The 17,935-nt window shown below is 40.0% G+C and overlaps 2 pseudogenes; both read right to left on the bottom strand.

The window, feature by feature from the left end:
• Window positions 1-951: 951 nt before the first annotated feature.
• On the bottom strand, window positions 952-2,068 carry LOC147437492 (uncharacterized; annotated as a pseudogene).
• Window positions 2,069-2,080: 12 nt separating this feature from the next.
• The window catches only part of LOC147437491 (uncharacterized), a 44,476-nt pseudogene continuing 28,621 nt past the window's right edge, over window positions 2,081-17,935 (bottom strand).

Below are 17,935 nucleotides of genomic sequence, written 5' to 3'. Positions count from 1 at the left end.
ATGTTATACGATGCTGTGATTCCCATTTACCAGTCATCTGGGAATATTGTCTGTAAATCATGGTGGAAACACACCTCAGTATTGTCAGTTATCCAAGGGGATAGGCAGATTAGGGTGCTACCATTTAACGAGCCTTGAAAAGCAAGCAAGGGATACAAAGCGAGCGAGGGTTACAAAGCGAGCAAGACACATGAGTTGAAGATTTTTTGTAGCTGAAATCCTGGTAATACACGACTACGCTTAGCTTTATTTTTATTCCATGTTTGTATACAAACTATATACGCTCCATTTTCTTTTTTTTGTTTATTCCTGAACACTATGTAGGGAATTTACTGAGCATTTTTAATTCTAGATTAAATCTATCTCCATTTTCTTCTTAAGTTAGTACTTACCATATGTTTAGTACTTACCATGCTTGCCATATGTTTAAGGCATAAACATCCATGACTTCTTTGTCATTAAACCATAAACAAAAATATTTATAACATAAGAAGGACTATAATTACAATCTTCTACAGAGACACACAAATAATCCGCTCATACTTCTGATATGTAGATCATGACTAGAGGGAGTGTGTGTAACAAACAAACTAAACAACAAAGAGAAACTGATGAAAAACCAAAGAGATTAGAATAGAAATCATGATTCTAATGTAAAAAATAACCACAAAGATTTAAGACCAAAAAGACCATACTATGGAAAAGACACCAAAGTAGACCAACTGCTTGAGAAGGACATATTAACAAACCACACTCTACATATTAACAACCACACTTTACATAAATTGCTTCATCCACAAACACATGGTTAACATTCATAAGAAACAACAATTGGTTTTTCAAATCGATAATAACACCTTACATATCCCTTAAAACCAAGCATAATCAACGAGCACTACAATAAGATGCTATCAAAGTAAACATCCAGATAAATGTCTTCAAGTTGTACAATTATTTATCCTCCTCACACTCATCATCAACAAAATCACACTTTCTTCTTTCCCTCCTTGGAGTAGAAACAAAATCATCATCAAATGCGTCATTTGCCACCATTCTTTGTGCCTCTAGCTCTGCATAAAAAGGAAGCGTACTGGGAAAGTGTTCCCACCAATAACAATCAATGTTATATCCACAATGACACATATCTTGAAGCTTAACAAAGGCACAAAGAAAAAAGTAACTTTTCATGACATACACATTGATAAACAAACATACATAAAGAAAGAGCATTGACAGAAAATCAATCTTATTTATACTATAGCTACTAACTACATTATAAAAGGACTAGCTAAATTCAAAAGAAGGCCACAAAGAACATCATCATGTCTATGGCACACAATCCACCATCTCAAAACTAAAAACTAAATAAAGAAAGTACCAAGAGGTTACTTATAAGTCAAATATCCATGCAAGTACGCATCCAAAGTAAGCAGCATAGGTCTAAGAGACACCCAATGTAAAACTTACTAGTCATCCATCAAAAAAGGATTTCCAATCGGTTTGACCACAAACTCCTCCACTCCTCTTGTATGTTCTTTTTCCTTTGATGCAGTTGGCCTCTTCTCACTTGATAGCTTAATAGGTTCCACCAAATCCTTGATGATTGATGCATCATTGTCAAAATCAAAGCATGTATATCCCAATATCATCACTGCATGTGATAGTGGTGCAGTACCACAACCCATGTCAATCACTAAACCCCCTGGAGAACAACAAGTGTGTAGGACACAAGCCATGAAGCTCATACTCTTTTGAACTGCTCCACGAATCAATCTAGAGGATTGTGGATGTTGTGTCTTCTTGCTTTCAGGCATGTAATGAGCCCAAAAATCATCATCACTCTGCAATGAATTAGCTTTGAAAAGAGATTTGCTATCCTCAAAATACAAAGCTGGATAGTAACCCATTCGATGAGAAAATATGAGTATGCTGCATCGTACCTATCATGCATATCACAATAGAAAAGTATTAGTATTAAATCATTAAACCATTACTTTTAGAGCTGGGTATTATCAATTGTTATGCAATTACTCACACTACGAGTTCCATATGGTATTTTGCTTCCCATCACCACTCTTCTTGCCACAACTAGACCTTGACAATATGCATACTTTTCAATCCAAGTGAGGCAAGGACCTACAAGTTTCAACCACAAAATTTTCAAAAAAGAAAAGAACAAATAAATCTTTTAAGAAAAATTCAATGTAAGTAGGATTACCATCCAATGGGCTAATCATGACCAACCAACCATCATTCGCAAGACTAGCAGCCCCTATGGAGATACCATAGCGTACATGATCCTCTGTCAACATATCCCACAAAGGAACCTCCTCGCCGACATATATTCCCACCATACTTGTGGGAAAGTCTATCAAAAAAATTCATGCTACCCATTTCACTTTTTCCCCTCCATGATGATAATGATTGTCTTTATGAGAATACAAGCTAAAAAACTCATGCATCTTCTCACCTAATACATTATCACTTTCTACAAGAATTTTTGCAATCTCTTGAGTACGAATGTCTTTCTCACCATAACCTAATATAGATAAAACCCATAAAACGACACACATTCAAAGAGAACACAAAAGCTTGTAACTCTTGTACAAATGGTTGTATTTAAGGAGAAAAGAGTAACCTCTTGATTTGCTAGTGATGTATTTCTTTGATGCTTTCTTTGTAGCCTCTTTGTGCAAAGTAGCCGTAGAAGCTGTGGATCTTGTACCAACATGCAATTCATACATATCAATCTCCTCCTTCAAACAATTCCCCGAAGGAAAGTCTATCCACCATGGACAATTTTCTATCTCCCATTTACTCAATCCTTTCATGGTAGAAGGAAACATGCATAAAGGAGAGTCACCCACTTTACACCATGCCTTGCAAACACTTGGTATCTCACCAAGCAACTTCTTGACAACAAGGTGTTTAGAAAACCTAAAATAGACACACATATTCAAAAAAACATTCACATTAATGCACACCAAAAACAATCAAAGCTAAAAAGAGCATTCAATTTACCTAAAAACAACACGTTGTGCCACTTTTTCAAGTTCCATGGACTTATTCTCCTTTGTCTCATTACCACTTTTTCCTGATTTGAGATCCCCTCTTGCATCTCTACTTCTCAACATTTGAAACATACACTTACGGGCTTCCAACTTCACTCCATCAAAATACTTTCTTAAAGTAGGGTCTAGTGGCATTATCGGTGGCTCCTCCATGCTTTCAAGTGAAGATTCAAGTAAGGACATGGCCACGCTTTCAACCCTATCCAAAAAGATTTCTCTCACCAACCAACTGTCAAAAATTAACATGCAAAAACATGAATTTAGCATTTAGACCTACCAATGTCTTCCAATACTTCTAAATGATAAATTGACTTACACTTTAAAATCAGCTTCTCTTGTAGGTATCAAGTATTGCTCCCTTGTAATTCTTGGAGCTTCTAATAGTTTCAAAATTCTAACTCTTTTTTCAGATTGTAAATCAGAAGTTGCAAGCATTCTAAATTTCTCCAATGTCACATATGAGTCTTTACCCTCAAATTGCAAATCAAACAATGTCTTTTTCCATTGCTCACCCAATTTGGGATGTATGCAAAGTAAAACCTGACAGAAGTTTAATTATATATACCTAAATTCTCAAAATGAAAAATAAGCTCAATTACTTGTTTTGTGAAAATAAACACACCTTGTCAATTCTATCTGAAATTCGTTTCTGAATCTTCAACTTCTCCTTTCGTAACGTATCCTCCCTTTGTTCTTCTAGCATAGTTCTTTCAATTGTTTCCGTTGCCGATGCAATTTCCTTCTTATATTCAACCTGTACATATATCAAAACTAAAATTTATAATTGCATACACCAAATCTATCTATACAAAAAAAAGTTTAATTAAGTACCTGAAACACAAGCCTTGCCAAGTAACCTCTCAAAAATGGAAACCATGACTCTTTGCTTCTGCAACCTTTGACTAACTTATTCTCCTCCTCTTTTAAAAACTTAATATACTCTTTTGTATCACTCCCACATATGTTGTTGGTGTTAATTAGCACATCTCAAAGCAATGGTTTAATCACTGCATGCTCATTTAGCCTATTGCATAAAGAAGGATAGGATAACTTATTAATTAAACCTTTGAGAGAACAATGCACAACCAAAATTACAAAAAAAAGTAACTTACACGTTCATGTGTTGCAAAGAAGAAAGAAGGGCTATCTCTGGAACCTTCCTTGGATCTATGAGAGTGCACATAACTCTCACATGTCTTGAAACACCATTTTAGATGAAATGGGAAAATCCCACAACTTTGGGACTAATTTCAACGCATATGGATTCCTATTTCCCATTAAATTTGGAAAATTTTCATTTAATTTGGGAATGTGACAAAGAGATAGATTCTCAAGAAAATGGTGGTGTTGAGAAACACCTTTTAAAATTTTTATTTTTATGTGGGTGTTTCAAAACACTTCATAAAAGAGATAGATTCTCAAAAATTTATAATTGCATACACCAAATCTATCTATACAAAAAAAAGTTTAATTAAGTACCTGAAACACAAGCCTTGCCAAGTAACCTCTCAAAAATGGAAACCATGACTCTTTGCTTCTGCAACCTTTGACTAACTTATTCTCCTCCTCTTTTAAAAACTTAATATACTCTTTTGTATCACTCCCACATATGTTGTTGGTGTTAATTAGCACATCTCAAAGCAATGGTTTAATCACTGCATGCTCATTTAGCCTATTGCATAAAGAAGGATAGGATAACTTATTAATTAAACCTTTGAGAGAACAATGCACAACCAAAATTACAAAAAAAAGTAACTTACACGTTCATGTGTTGCAAAGAAGAAAGAAGGGCTATCTCTGGAACCTTCCTTGGATCTATGAGAGTGCACATAACTCTCACATGTCTTGAAACACCATTTTAGATGAAATGGGAAAATCCCACAACTTTGGGACTAATTTCAACGCATATGGATTCCTATTTCCCATTAAATTTGGAAAATTTTCATTTAATTTGGGAATGTGACAAAGAGATAGATTCTCAAGAAAATGGTGGTGTTGAGAAACACCTTTTAAAATTTTTATTTTTATGTGGGTGTTTCAAAACACTTCATAAAAGAGATAGATTCTCAAGAAAATGGTGGTGTTGAGAAACACCTTTTAAAATTTTTATTTTTATGTGGGTGTTTCAAAACACTTCATAAAAGAGATAGATTCCCAAGAAAATGGTGGTGTTGAGAAACACCTTTTAGAATTTTTATTTTTATGTGGGTGTTTAAAAATACTTCATAAAATTATACATAAGCTAGGGAAATAAAACAATGAGCAAGATATGAAATGCTATTCAATTTATCCTATTAAGCTAGCATGTGTCTTCTCCATGAAATTTGATGGGATCTTGATTGTTTCCGCAATTCTTCCACACCTTGGAGTCCATGACCATACAATTGTATCAACACACTCCCAGCGCTTTGGGTCAGCAAGATTGTAGCACCAACTCTTTTTCCAACAATCCTCATACTGTTCTTGGATTGTGGGATGTTGTTTTCGATGTTTTGGTGCCCAATACTGAATCAGAACTTTCTTGTAGTTAGGAGATGATTTGTCTACATCAACGTTAGACTCTGCCACTCCTAGCCATATCGGATATTCAGGATCTACGGGTCTCACAAGAACAAGATCCCCTTTTCTTACATCAATTTGAGGCCTAAAGGCCTCTTGTGGCCTTGCACTTTGAGGACCAACATGGTGATCATTCAATTCTTCATATCCTTGAAACTCATCTCTATCTTCCTCTATCTCTTGCATTCGATGACTCCCTATAGTCTTTGGCCAAAATGTTGTATATTCACCAATGTGTTTATTGGTTGGTTGTTCAATCTCATTGATTATGTTTTTCCAATAAGTGATAACAGGCTCCATGTATTTTGTGGAGTCATGGTCCTTTCCCTTTAATAGAGAACATCTTTTCCAAAATTCAAGATATGATTTAATCCCTTGAATAACAAGCGGACTATCTCTCACATAGTCTGCTATAGGCACCACATCTGGACAGCCTGTTGGTAACTTTGGTTTTCCCTGGTCATCTTTTTTCCACAACTCAATTCCCGACTCCTTTGGCATCCAATCGGGTGATTTGGGATGAATTTTTTACTGCATTACTGGGACTTCACCTTGCATATAGAAACGAAATTGAAGTGGCTTAGAGTGTCCGACTAGAGCATCTTGTCCGTCACACATGTACCCTTGCAAAAAGGATTTAAAGTCGGGAACTTGTGTCATCAAAAATGGTGTTGGAGCTGAGCTTTCACATTTTTGAAAATGTTCCATCAGATGTGGAAAAGTGAATGTCATTCCTGTTTTCAATCTTTCTGAGAACCTACTAAACATTGCATCTATGTCCTCATGTGTATGACCCACCATTAAGAATCCCAAATGCACGGTTTTGAAAACTCCTTTTGCTACTAGGTGAAAGTGTGGTTTGGTGGTACAAAAAAAGGACCTTTTTTACTTCTACCAATGAAAAAGTGGGAGCTGGTAAATTTTTTGTAGTTTGGGTCAAAATTCTTTGGACCTTGTGTTTTTAGATTCTTCTTTTGAAGATCTATCCATTGATATATAGTATGATAGGTAGTTTTTCATGTGACATGTAAAAATTGTAACTCGAAGATTTGTCAAAGGTGCTGCCAAGGACAGTCCTTTTTGTACCACCAAAGCGTGCTTTTAGCCTACTAACAAGGATAAGTATGCAAACAAATATCGATTTTTATTCTCTCCTACACAATTATCTAGCTGTAGCAAAAGATTCTGAGGCAATTTTTGAAATACAGGAGTGGATATGGTATCCAAAACACATTGAGAGGAAGTTGATTGTATGTGTACAATCTCTTCATTACATCCTTGGATGGCCAACGGCGGTGTCATTGTTGATGCATTCCTCTCACGCTCTTGCTTCATTTTGTTTTGGAGGTCTAGAGCTCTCCTTGAGTTCAATGCATTGAATAACGTTACATTGCTGCGTGGCATATCGACATGGCATAAATCTCCTAGTCCATGGTTCTGTTCTTTCCAGATTCTGTAAGCATAATGCAAGGGAACCAATTGTAGCATTGGGATCTGAAGTCCATAGACCATTAAGTGAGAAGTGACCATGCATTCCATGACCATGTCCATGTGTTATCATACATGTTAATGATACTTTCAATTGATATGCATTCGCATAATCTTTTGAGTTCACACGCAACCTAGGTATTGTTGTCTTTTTTTTATCCATTTTAGCATGTATAATGCATAAATACTTATCCTTTTGCAAATGGGAGAACTTACGCCAGGTGTGGTACACATTCCTACAACTTTGTTGTTGCAACATGTGAATTCTATGTTCATCCTTCAAACGTGCAATCATCTCGTCATCCTTTGTTGACTCTAGTTGAGACTTTATCCAACTACACACAACACATTTGGAGAATTCACTTGTTTTTGACAATGTCACATTAGCAAACTCTGTATTCCAAATCCTATTGAATGTCGTGCTAGACATTGGCTTGAGACTCATACTGTCAAGTGTTTTATTGACATCATGTAGAATGTCTACTTGCTTGTACGTGTTTGGTATTGCAAGCAAAGTTTCCCTAGTACCATCTTCCATGGTTCTACTCTTATGTGGCATTCTCTCCGATTTTTCATCAACAAAAGATCGCATCAATGCCCTTCCCATTTCTGTATGGTCTCTTCCTTTTCTCACGACACCATCATTACCATGCACTAAGTGTCTAACCCCATTCTCAAAATGTTCACGGTAACGATAAAATGAAGTTTTTGGAATGCCATGAATTTCGTACCAAGCTCTATTGCAAACCTCACTGCCATTAAAAGAAAACACATAGCATCTCTTTGTAGTTGTTTAGTTCTCACGCCATGCAGTCAACATTGTATCATACACATAGTTTGTTCTATTTTGCAAACTCTGTCCCCAAAATTCATTGCGCATAGCCATGACCTTATCTCAATTGGCATATTGACAACACCTTTTGGAACAACAATCTATGGTTGAAACAAGCTGGACAGATGCTAGAGATGCTTGATTGGATCTCTTAGAAGCTTTCACTGACATTTTCGGCTTCCTATTTACAAATCAATATTTCCGCTTTTTTGAAATAGGCTCTACCAAATAAGTTGATTCAATGCATGTGTCTTGTAACGCATGCATAGCATGTAGATCCTCATAGCATAACAATTCTTTTCCATCCATAGTTGTCACTCTCTTGATAGGCCAACAAACTAGATTAATGTTGCATACACTAGCTTCTGCACAAATAGTAGCCTCATCTGCATAGGATGTTTTGATACCAATACCAATGTTATCTTCACCTAGCTCACCAAAGTTTATAGAGTCAAACGGACACACATACATGACAACCCCTTCGGCTACTACATGTGTTTTGCTTTCATCCCAAAGTTGAACCCTCTTATCCTTCCAAACCTCTCTGTAGCTCATTCCATTACATTGTGCATCCAATGCTCCTTCTGCTTTGTCAACCTCATGCATAGAAGCCCCTTTGTACTGCATCTCATTTATATGTTGCAACAACCCACTACTCCATTTCACAATACTATGAAAAGCATCTCCCACTGTCAATGCATCCATTGTTGGAAAAGGGATGAGTGCTTTCTTTTCAAAACACAAATCAACTGACATTAATACATTGCCTTCCCCAATAAGCATGCCATAACAATATGCACTTGGATTTATTTCAAATACAGTCCCAATGGCAACCTTTTGTGTCGCTACAAACATGCACACTCTATCACCATGATTGAAATTAGCCATACCTGCAAGAAGATTTGCAAGAATAATTGTTAAACAAACCGCTTGCAGAGTATATTGATTTACGTAGCATAAAGCATAACAAGTATGTATGTGGGTGTTTCATGAGAAGCACCCTGTGGCCTGAAGGTCATAGGGTTCCCTCTATTCTACTAAGAATCTCTTTGTGCTCTATGCTCTATCGTCTATGCTCTATGATCTATATTGAGTTCCTATGGTCCCTAGACCACAAGGCACCCTCATTGTTTCCAAAAAAACCTCATTGTTTTGCTATGGCCCCAGGGTCATAGCTCTCTATGCCGGTATAAATCATATTTGCTCTATATTAGCTCCCTAAGGCCTGAAAGCCATAGGGTTGTCCTCAAGATCACCTCACGGAGTTTCATGTCAAGTATATATACATCCTATGGCCTTAGGGCCATATGGAGTTTCATGTCAAGTATATATACATCCTATGGCACCCCATGACCCTAGGGCCATAAGATCTCCAAATGAAACGTACGGCAATGTATGGTCCTTGAACTTATACATTGCAACCCCATGACCCTAGGGCCATAGGATCGGCATATGAAACATACGGCAATGTATGGCCCTTGAGCTTATACAATGTAACCCCATGACCCTAGGGCTATAGGATTTTCAAATGGAACATAGGACAACGTATGGCCCTTGAGCTTATACATTGACACCCTATGGCCCTAGGGCCACAAGACTTCAAAACATACAAAAAGACAACCTATGGCCCTAAGCCCAAGGGTGTGAGCATTGACACCCTATGGCCCTAGGGCCAAAAGACTTCAAAACATACAAAAAGACAACCTATGGCCAAGATGTCAAAGGTGGCCAAGATATCAATGTAGCCCCATGGCCCTAGGGCCATAGGATCTCTATATGGAACATGTGGCACCATATGGCCCTTGAGCTTATACATTGCCACCCCATGACCCTAGGGCCATAGGATTTCCAAATGGAACATAGGCAATGTATGGCCCTTGAGCTTATACATTGCCACCATATGGCCCTAGGGCCACAAGATCTCACAACATACAATAAGAGAACCTAAGGTCCCTAAGCTCAAGGGTGCGGGTTCAAGGGTGGCCAAGATATCAATGCAGCCCCATGACCCTAGGGCCATAGGATCTCTATATGGGACATGTGGCACCCTATGGACCTTGAGCTTATACATTGCCACCCCATTACCCTAGGCCCATAGGATTTCCGAATGGAACATAGGCAATGTATGGCCATTGAGCTCATACATTGCAACCCCATGGCCCTAGGGCCGTAGGATCTCCTTATGGGACAGGTGGCACCCTATGGCCCTTGAGCTTACATATTGCCGCCCCATGACCCTAGGGCCATAGGATCTCCAACTAGAAAGTAGGGCAACGTATGGCTCTTGAGCTTATACATTGTCGTGGACCTAGGGCCATAGGATCTCCAACTGGAACATAGGGCTATGTATTGGACCTTATCCATTGCCACCCCTAAACCCTAGGTCCATAGGATTTCCAAATGGAATATAGGGCAACTTATGGCTCTTGAGCTTATACATTTCCACCCTATGGCCCTAGGTCCACAAGCTTTCACATTGCCACCATAGGGCCACAAGGATCTCACAAGATAGAAGAAGAAAACCCTAGGACATAGGATTTTCAAATGGAACTGAGTGCATGCTTTGATCCTTGACCTCCAACATTGCCGTCCTATGGTGTGAGCCTAGGGGTGGCTGAGGTGTCTTCATAATAATTTCGGCCATTCAAGGGATATCCGCAAGTGGCATAAATTAAAAAAATAATTAAAAGAATATTAAAAAAATAATTTAAAAAAAATATAAAAAAATTACGCTACGACAAACTTTGTCATAATGGGTTTTCAAATACACTTATTGATATCGGACAAAAAAATAGCGCACAATTTTTGGGATAATTTTTTAAAAATTTAGCTATTTTTAGTGTATTTTTTACTATGCAGATTTTGATTCTGGAGTCAAATTTTGCTTCATGGGTGTCGTTCCACTCGTACTACAAAGATATGGACATTGACAAAGCCTTGCACCAAAAAAAAAAAAAAAACCATACTCTTTTTTTTTTTTTTGAAAAGCTCTTTCAATTTCGGAGCCGACGAGCTATGTCTCATTTTCGCACAAAGACTAGAACTCTAGTAATCTCGAGACTGCAAACCAGTGAGAACAGCCCCTACATTCAAAATTTGAATTTTGAATTTCTAACCTAACCTAACTAACCTTATCTCTCTCTTTCTCTCTCTACCACAGTTTTTTCGTGCTGTCGCTCTCTTTCTCTCTCTTGTTTCTTGCTCGAAACCTACACAGAAACCTGCACAGAGCTTGTCTTTCTCTGTCTCTCTCTCCCTCTCTCCCTACGCATACAGTTCTACACCATCGTTGTGATGCGCACACAGATCTACGCGAAGCCATCGCCACAACCTTCAACAGAAGGACTCTTGTTGCGACCTCCCAAACACATATCTGTTACCATCATCGTCGCGGCATCAACACACCTAAGTGACTGCTTGCTACTGATTTACTCATAGGTAACCTGTAGAAACCCTAATCTTTTTGCTTAATTCGGGTTTAATTGTTTTTAATCTAATTACGTTTTAGCTAAGTTGTGAATCACCTCTCTCTAAAACAATAAACAAAAATCATTAATTACATCTCTAAAACTGTAAAACTGTAGACTGTAGAACTATAAAACAGAAAAATCTCTAATTAGAGATCTAAAACTATAATACAGAATACTCTAATTAGAGACCTAAAAATATAAAACAGAAGACACTAATTAGGGACCTAAATTTATAAAACAAAAAACTCTTATTAGGGACCTAAATCTGTAAAACAGAAAACTCCTCATAAGTGACCTAATACTGTAAAATTATAAAACTCTAACTGCAAAAATCTCTTATTACAAAAAAATTATAAACCTGCAAATACAAAAGACAATAACTACAGAAAATGCTGAAACTATGGATACCTGTAATTGGGTTGTGGGGAGTTGGGCACACGTTGTAAGAGGACGAGTAGAGCGCGCTGTTGTATGAGGATGGATTAGGGTTCAGTTGCAGGAGGATGGGAAAAAAAAAGAGGCAAAAAGGTGGGAAAGAAAGTGTACACTATATGTGTTTGTAAGATATGGTGTAATGTAGTTTCTTTAAATTCATTTGTAGTCACTAAAATAAAACTCGACATTGAATCTTTAGAAGGGCAGACAGGGTGTGCCTACATAGGGTTTCACCTCATACTAAAGAGTAACATATGGCCCTAAGGCACTCTATGACCATAAGGCCATAGGGTGGTCTCACGTCATACTATAGGGTGACCAATGTCCCATCTGGCCATAGGAATCCAATGTACAATCTCAAGGGTCATAGGGTTCCCTATGTTCCTATTGAAGATCCTATGGCCATAGGGCCATAGGATCTCCAAAACATATATATGGTACTATGGCCATAGGATCACATGGTGCTCTATGTCCGATCTAGATACCTTGTGGCCCAAGGGCCTTAGGGTGGCAATGTACAATCTCAAGGGCCATAGGGTTCCCTATGTTCCTTTTGGAGATAGGGTGGCACTAGGGCCATAGAATCTCCAAAAGCAACATAAAGAACCTAGGGCCATAGTATCAAAGGGTGACCTATTGGAGACCTTGTGGCCCAAGGGCCATAGTGTGGGAATGTACAATCTCAAGGGCCATAGGGTTCCCTATGTTCCTTTTGGAGATCCTATGGTCCTTGAGCCATAGGATCTCCAAAATGAACATATGGCCCTACGGACATAGGATCATAGGATTCCCTATGTTCCTTTTAAGGATCCTATGGTCCTCGGGCCGTAGGATCTCCAAAATGAACATTATGGCCCTACGGACATAGGATCACAGGGTTCCCTATGTCCCATCAAGAGACATTATGGCCCAAGGGCCATAGGATGGCAATGTACAATCTCAAGGGCCATATAGTTCCCTATGTTCCTTCTGAAAATCCTATGGCCCTAGCACCATAGAATCTCCAAAAGGAACATAAGGAACCTATGGCCATAGGATCAAAATGTGCCCTATGTTGCATCTTGAGACCTTGTGGCCCAAGGGCCATAGGGTGTATTTGTACAATCTCAATGGCCATAGGGTTCCATATGTTTTTTTGGGAGATCCTATTGCCCTATATCCATAGGATCATAGGGTGCCCTACATCCCATCTAGAGACCTTGTGGCCCAAGGGCCCTAGTGTGACAATCTACAATCTGAAGGGCCATAGGATTCCCTATGTTCCCTAGGGTCACATGGTGCTCTACGTTCCATCTGGAGACCCTATGGCCAAAGTTCCATAGGGTGGCAATGTACAACCACAAGGGCCATATGATTCCCTATGTTCCTTTTGGAGATCCTATGGCCCTAGAGCCCTAGGTGCATGGGGCTGCCATGGTGCCCGTTAATATGCACGATGGTGTACCCTATGTACATAGGCCACCCTCGGGCCCTTGGATGCCCTCTGTCCCATCTAAAGACCTTCTGGTCCAAGGGCCATAGGGTGACAATCTACAATCTCAAGGGCCATAGGATTCCCTATGTTCCCTAGGGTCACAAGGTGCCCTACTTTCCATCTGAAACAATGAGGGCACCTTGTGGCATTCAGGCCATAGGATCTCTATGTAGAGCATAGAGCAAAGAGCATAGAGATCTTGTTACTACGATAGAGGGAACCCTATGGCCTTTAGGCCACAGGGTGTCAATATAGAGATAACAGAGGTACTTACTAGCATAGAGGGGACCCTATGGCCTTTAGCCCACAAGGTCTCCTCAATATAGAGAAAATAGTGTTTTTTACTGGCATAGAGAACACCATAGGGTGCCAATATAGAGCATAGATCGGTTCTTACTAACATAGAGAGACCAAATAGTGCTTTATGCATGTGGCCATAGGGTGCCAAAACAACATTGAGGGTTTTTTCAAAACAATGAGGGCACCTTGTGGCCTTGGGGCAATAGGATGTCAATATAGAGCATAGAGCATAGAGAGCTTCTTACTAGCATACAAGGAACCCTATCGCCTTTAGGCCACAAGGTGTCAATGTAGAGAAAATAGAGGTTCGCACTAGCATAGAGGGGAACCTATGGCCTTCAGCCCACAAAGTCTCCTCAATAAAGAGCAAATAGTGTTTTTACTAGCATAGAGAGCACCCTATGGCCCTGGGTCCATAGAATGCCAAAAAACCATCATGAAGGGTTTCTTCAAAACATAGAGGGCACCTTATGCCCTTGGGGTCATAGTATGTGTAGAGCATAGAGAGGTTTTTACTAGCATACAGGTTGCCAGAAAACCCTCCTGAAGGGTTTCTTCAAAACATAGAGGGAAACTTGTGGCCTTGGGGTCATCGGATGTGTAGAGCATAGAGACGTTTTTACTAGGATACAGGGGAGTCTATGGCCTGAAGGCCACATGGTCCCAATATGGAGCATATATCGGTTCTTACTAGCATAGAGAGACCAAATAGTGCTTTATACATGGGGCCATAAGGTGTCAAAACAATGAGGGCACCTTGTGGACTTGGGGCCATAGTATGTCAATATTGAGCATAGAGCAAAGAGCATAGAGAGCTTCTTACTAAAATAGATGGAACCCTATGGCCTTCAGGCCACAGGGTGTCAATAAAGAGATAATAGGGGTTCTTACTAGCATAGAGGGGACCCTATGGCCTTCAGCCCACAAGGTCTCCTCAATATAGAGAAATTAGTGTTTTTTACAGGCATAGAGATCACCCTATGAACCTGGGTCCAAAAAACCGTCATGAATGGTTTCTTTAAAACATACAGGGCACCCTGTGCCCTTAGGGTCATAAGATGTGTAGAGCATAGAGAGGTTCTTACTAGAATACAGAGGACTCTATGGCCTGAAGGCCACAGGGTCCCAATATGGAGCATAGATCGGTTCTTACTAGCATAGAGAGACCAAATAGTGCTTTATACATGGGGCCATAAGGTGTCAAAACAATGAGGGCACCTTGTGGCCTTGGGGCCATAGGATGTCAATATAGATCATAGAGCATCGAGCATAGAGCGTAGAGAGCTTCTTACTACCACAGAGGGAACCCTATGGCCTTCAGGCCACATAGTGTCAAAATAGAGATAATAGAGGTTCTTACTAGCATAGAGGGGACCCTATGGCCTTCAGCCCACAAGGTCTCCTCAATATAGAGAAATTAGTGTTTTTTACTGGCATAGAGATCACCCTATGGACCTGGGTCCATAGGTTGCCAAAAAACCGTCATGAATGGTTTCTTTAAAACATACAGGGCACCTTGTGCCCTTAGGGTCATAAGATGTGTAGAGCATAGAGATGTTCTTACTAGAATACAGAGGACTCTATGGCCTGAAGGCCACAGGGTCCCAATATGGAGCATAGATCAGTTCTTACTAGCATAGAGAGACCAAATAGTGCTTTATACATGGGGCCATAAGGTGTCAAAACAATGAGGGCACCTTGTGGCCTTGGGGCCATAGGATGTCAATATAGAGCATAGAGCATCGAGCATAGAGCATAGAGAGCTTCTTAGTACCATAGAGGGAACCCTATGGCCTTCAGGCCACAGGGTGTCAAAATAGAGATAATAGAGGTTCTTACTAGCATAGAGGGGACCCTATGGCCTTTAGCCAACAAGGTGTCCTCAATGTAGAGGAAATAGTGTTTTTTACTAGCATAGAGAGCACCCTATGGACCTGGGTCCATAGGTTGCCAAAAAACTGTCATGAATGGTTTCTTTAAAACATACAGGGCACCTTGTTCCCTTAGGGTCATAAGATGTGTAGAGCATAGAGAGGTTCTTACTAGAATACAGGGGACTCTATGGCCTGAAGGCCACAGGGTCCTAATATGGAGCATAGATCGGTTCTTACTAGCATAGAGAGACAAAATAGTGCTTTATACATGGGTCCATAAGGTATCAAAACAATGAGGGTTTTTTAAAAAAAATGAGGGCACCTTGTGGCCTTGGGTCCATAGGATGTCAATATAGAGCATAGAGCATAGAGGATAGAGCATAGAGAGCTTCTTACTACCATAGAGGGAACCCTATGGCTTTCAGGCCACAGAGTGTCAATATAGAGATAATAGAGGTTCTTACTAGCATAGAGGGGACCCTATGACCTCGGTCCATAGGTTGCCAAAAAACTTTCATGAATGGTTTCTTTAAAACATACAAGGCACCTTGTGCCCTTAGGGTCATAAGATGTGTAGAGCATAGAGAGGTTCTTACTAGAATACAGGGGAATCTATGGCCTGAAGGCCACAGGGTCCCAATATGGAGCATAGATCGGTTCTTGCTAGAATAGAGAGACCAAATAGTGCTTTATACTTGGGAGCATATTGTGCCAAAACAATGAGGGTTTTTACAAAACTACGAGGGCACCTTGTGGACTTGGGGCCATAGGATGTCAATATAGAGCATAGAGCATAGAGCATAGACCATAGAAAGATTCTTGCTATCATAGAGGGAACCCTATGGCCTTCAGGCCACAGGGTGTCAACGTAGAGATAACAGAGGTTCTTACTAGCATAGAGGGGACCCTATGGCCTTTAGGCCACAGGGTGTCAACATAGAGAAAATAGAGGTTCTTACTAGCATAGAGGGGACCCTATGGACTTCAGCCCACAAGGTCTCCTCAATGGCATAGAGAGAATCCTATGGCCCTGGGTCCATAGGTTGCCAGAAAACCCTCATGAAGGGTTTCTTCAAAACATATAGGATGTATAGAACATAGAGAGTTACTTACTAGCATAGGGAGGACCCTATGGACTTCAGGCCATAGGGTGCCAATATAGAGCATAGATCGGTTCTTACTAACATAGAGAGACCAAATAGTGCTTTATGCATGTGGCCATAAGGTGCCAAAACAACATTGAGGGTTTTTTCGAAACAATGAGGGAACCTTGTGGCTTTGGGGCCATAGGATGTCAATATAGAGCATAGAGCATAGAGCATAGAGAGATTCTTACTATCATACAAGGAACCCTATGGCCTTCAGGCCACACGGTGTCAACGTAGAGAAAACAGAGGTTCTCACTAGTATAGAGGGGAACCTATGGCCTTCAGCCCACAAAGTCTCCTCAATATAGAGCAAATAGTGTTTTTACTAGCATAGAGAACACCCTATGGCCCTGGGTCCATAGAATGCCAAAAAACCATCATGAAGGGTTTCTTCAAAACTTAGAGGGCACCTTGTGTCCTTGGGGTCATAGTGTGTGTAGAGCATAGAGAGGTTGTTACTAACATATAGGGGACCCTATGGCCTGATTTAGGGTGCCAATATAGAGAATAGATCGGTTCATACTAGCACAGAGCAGACCCTATGGCCTTCAGGCCAAAGGGTGCCAATATAGAACAAAGATCAGTTCTTACTAGCATAGATAGACCAAATAGTGCTTTACACCTAGGGCCATAGGGTACCAAAACAATGAGGGTTGTTCAATGACATAGAGAGAACACTATGGCCCTGGGTCCAAACGTTGCCAAAAAACCCTCCTGAAGGGTTTCTTCAAAACATAGAGGGCAACTTGTGGCCTTGGGGTCATCGGATGTGTAGAGCATATAGAGGATCTTACTAGCATATAGGGGACTCTATGGCCTGAAGGCCATAGGGTCCCAATATGGAGCATATATCGGTTCTTACTAGCATAGAGAGACCAAATAGTGCTTTATACATGGGGCCATAAGGTGTCAAAACAATGAGGGCACCTTGTGGCCTTGGGGCCATAGGATGTCAATATAGAGCATCGAGCAAAGAGCATAGACAGCTTCTTACTACAATAGAGGGTACCCTATGGCCTTCAGGCCACAGGGTGTCAATATAGAGATAACAGGGGTCCTTACTAGCATAGAGGGGACCCTATGGCCTTCAGCCCACAAGGTCTCCTCAATATAGAGAAAATAGTGTTTTTCACTAGCATAGAGAACACCCTATGGACCTGGATCCATAGGTTGCCAAAAAACCGTCATGAATGGTTTCTTTAAAATATACAGGGCACCTTGTGCCCTTAGGGTCATAAGATGTGTAGAGCATAGAGAGGTTCTTACTAGAATACAGGGGACTCT

The sequence above is a fragment of the Adiantum capillus-veneris genome, chromosome 17 (genome assembly GCF_014529385.1).
Source record: "Adiantum capillus-veneris isolate H3 chromosome 17, ASM1452938v2, whole genome shotgun sequence".
NCBI classification, from domain to species: Eukaryota; Viridiplantae; Streptophyta; class Polypodiopsida; order Polypodiales; family Pteridaceae; genus Adiantum; species Adiantum capillus-veneris.
Note: the sequence above shows the minus strand (reverse complement) of the source record. Positions and strands in the feature narration are given on the sequence as shown.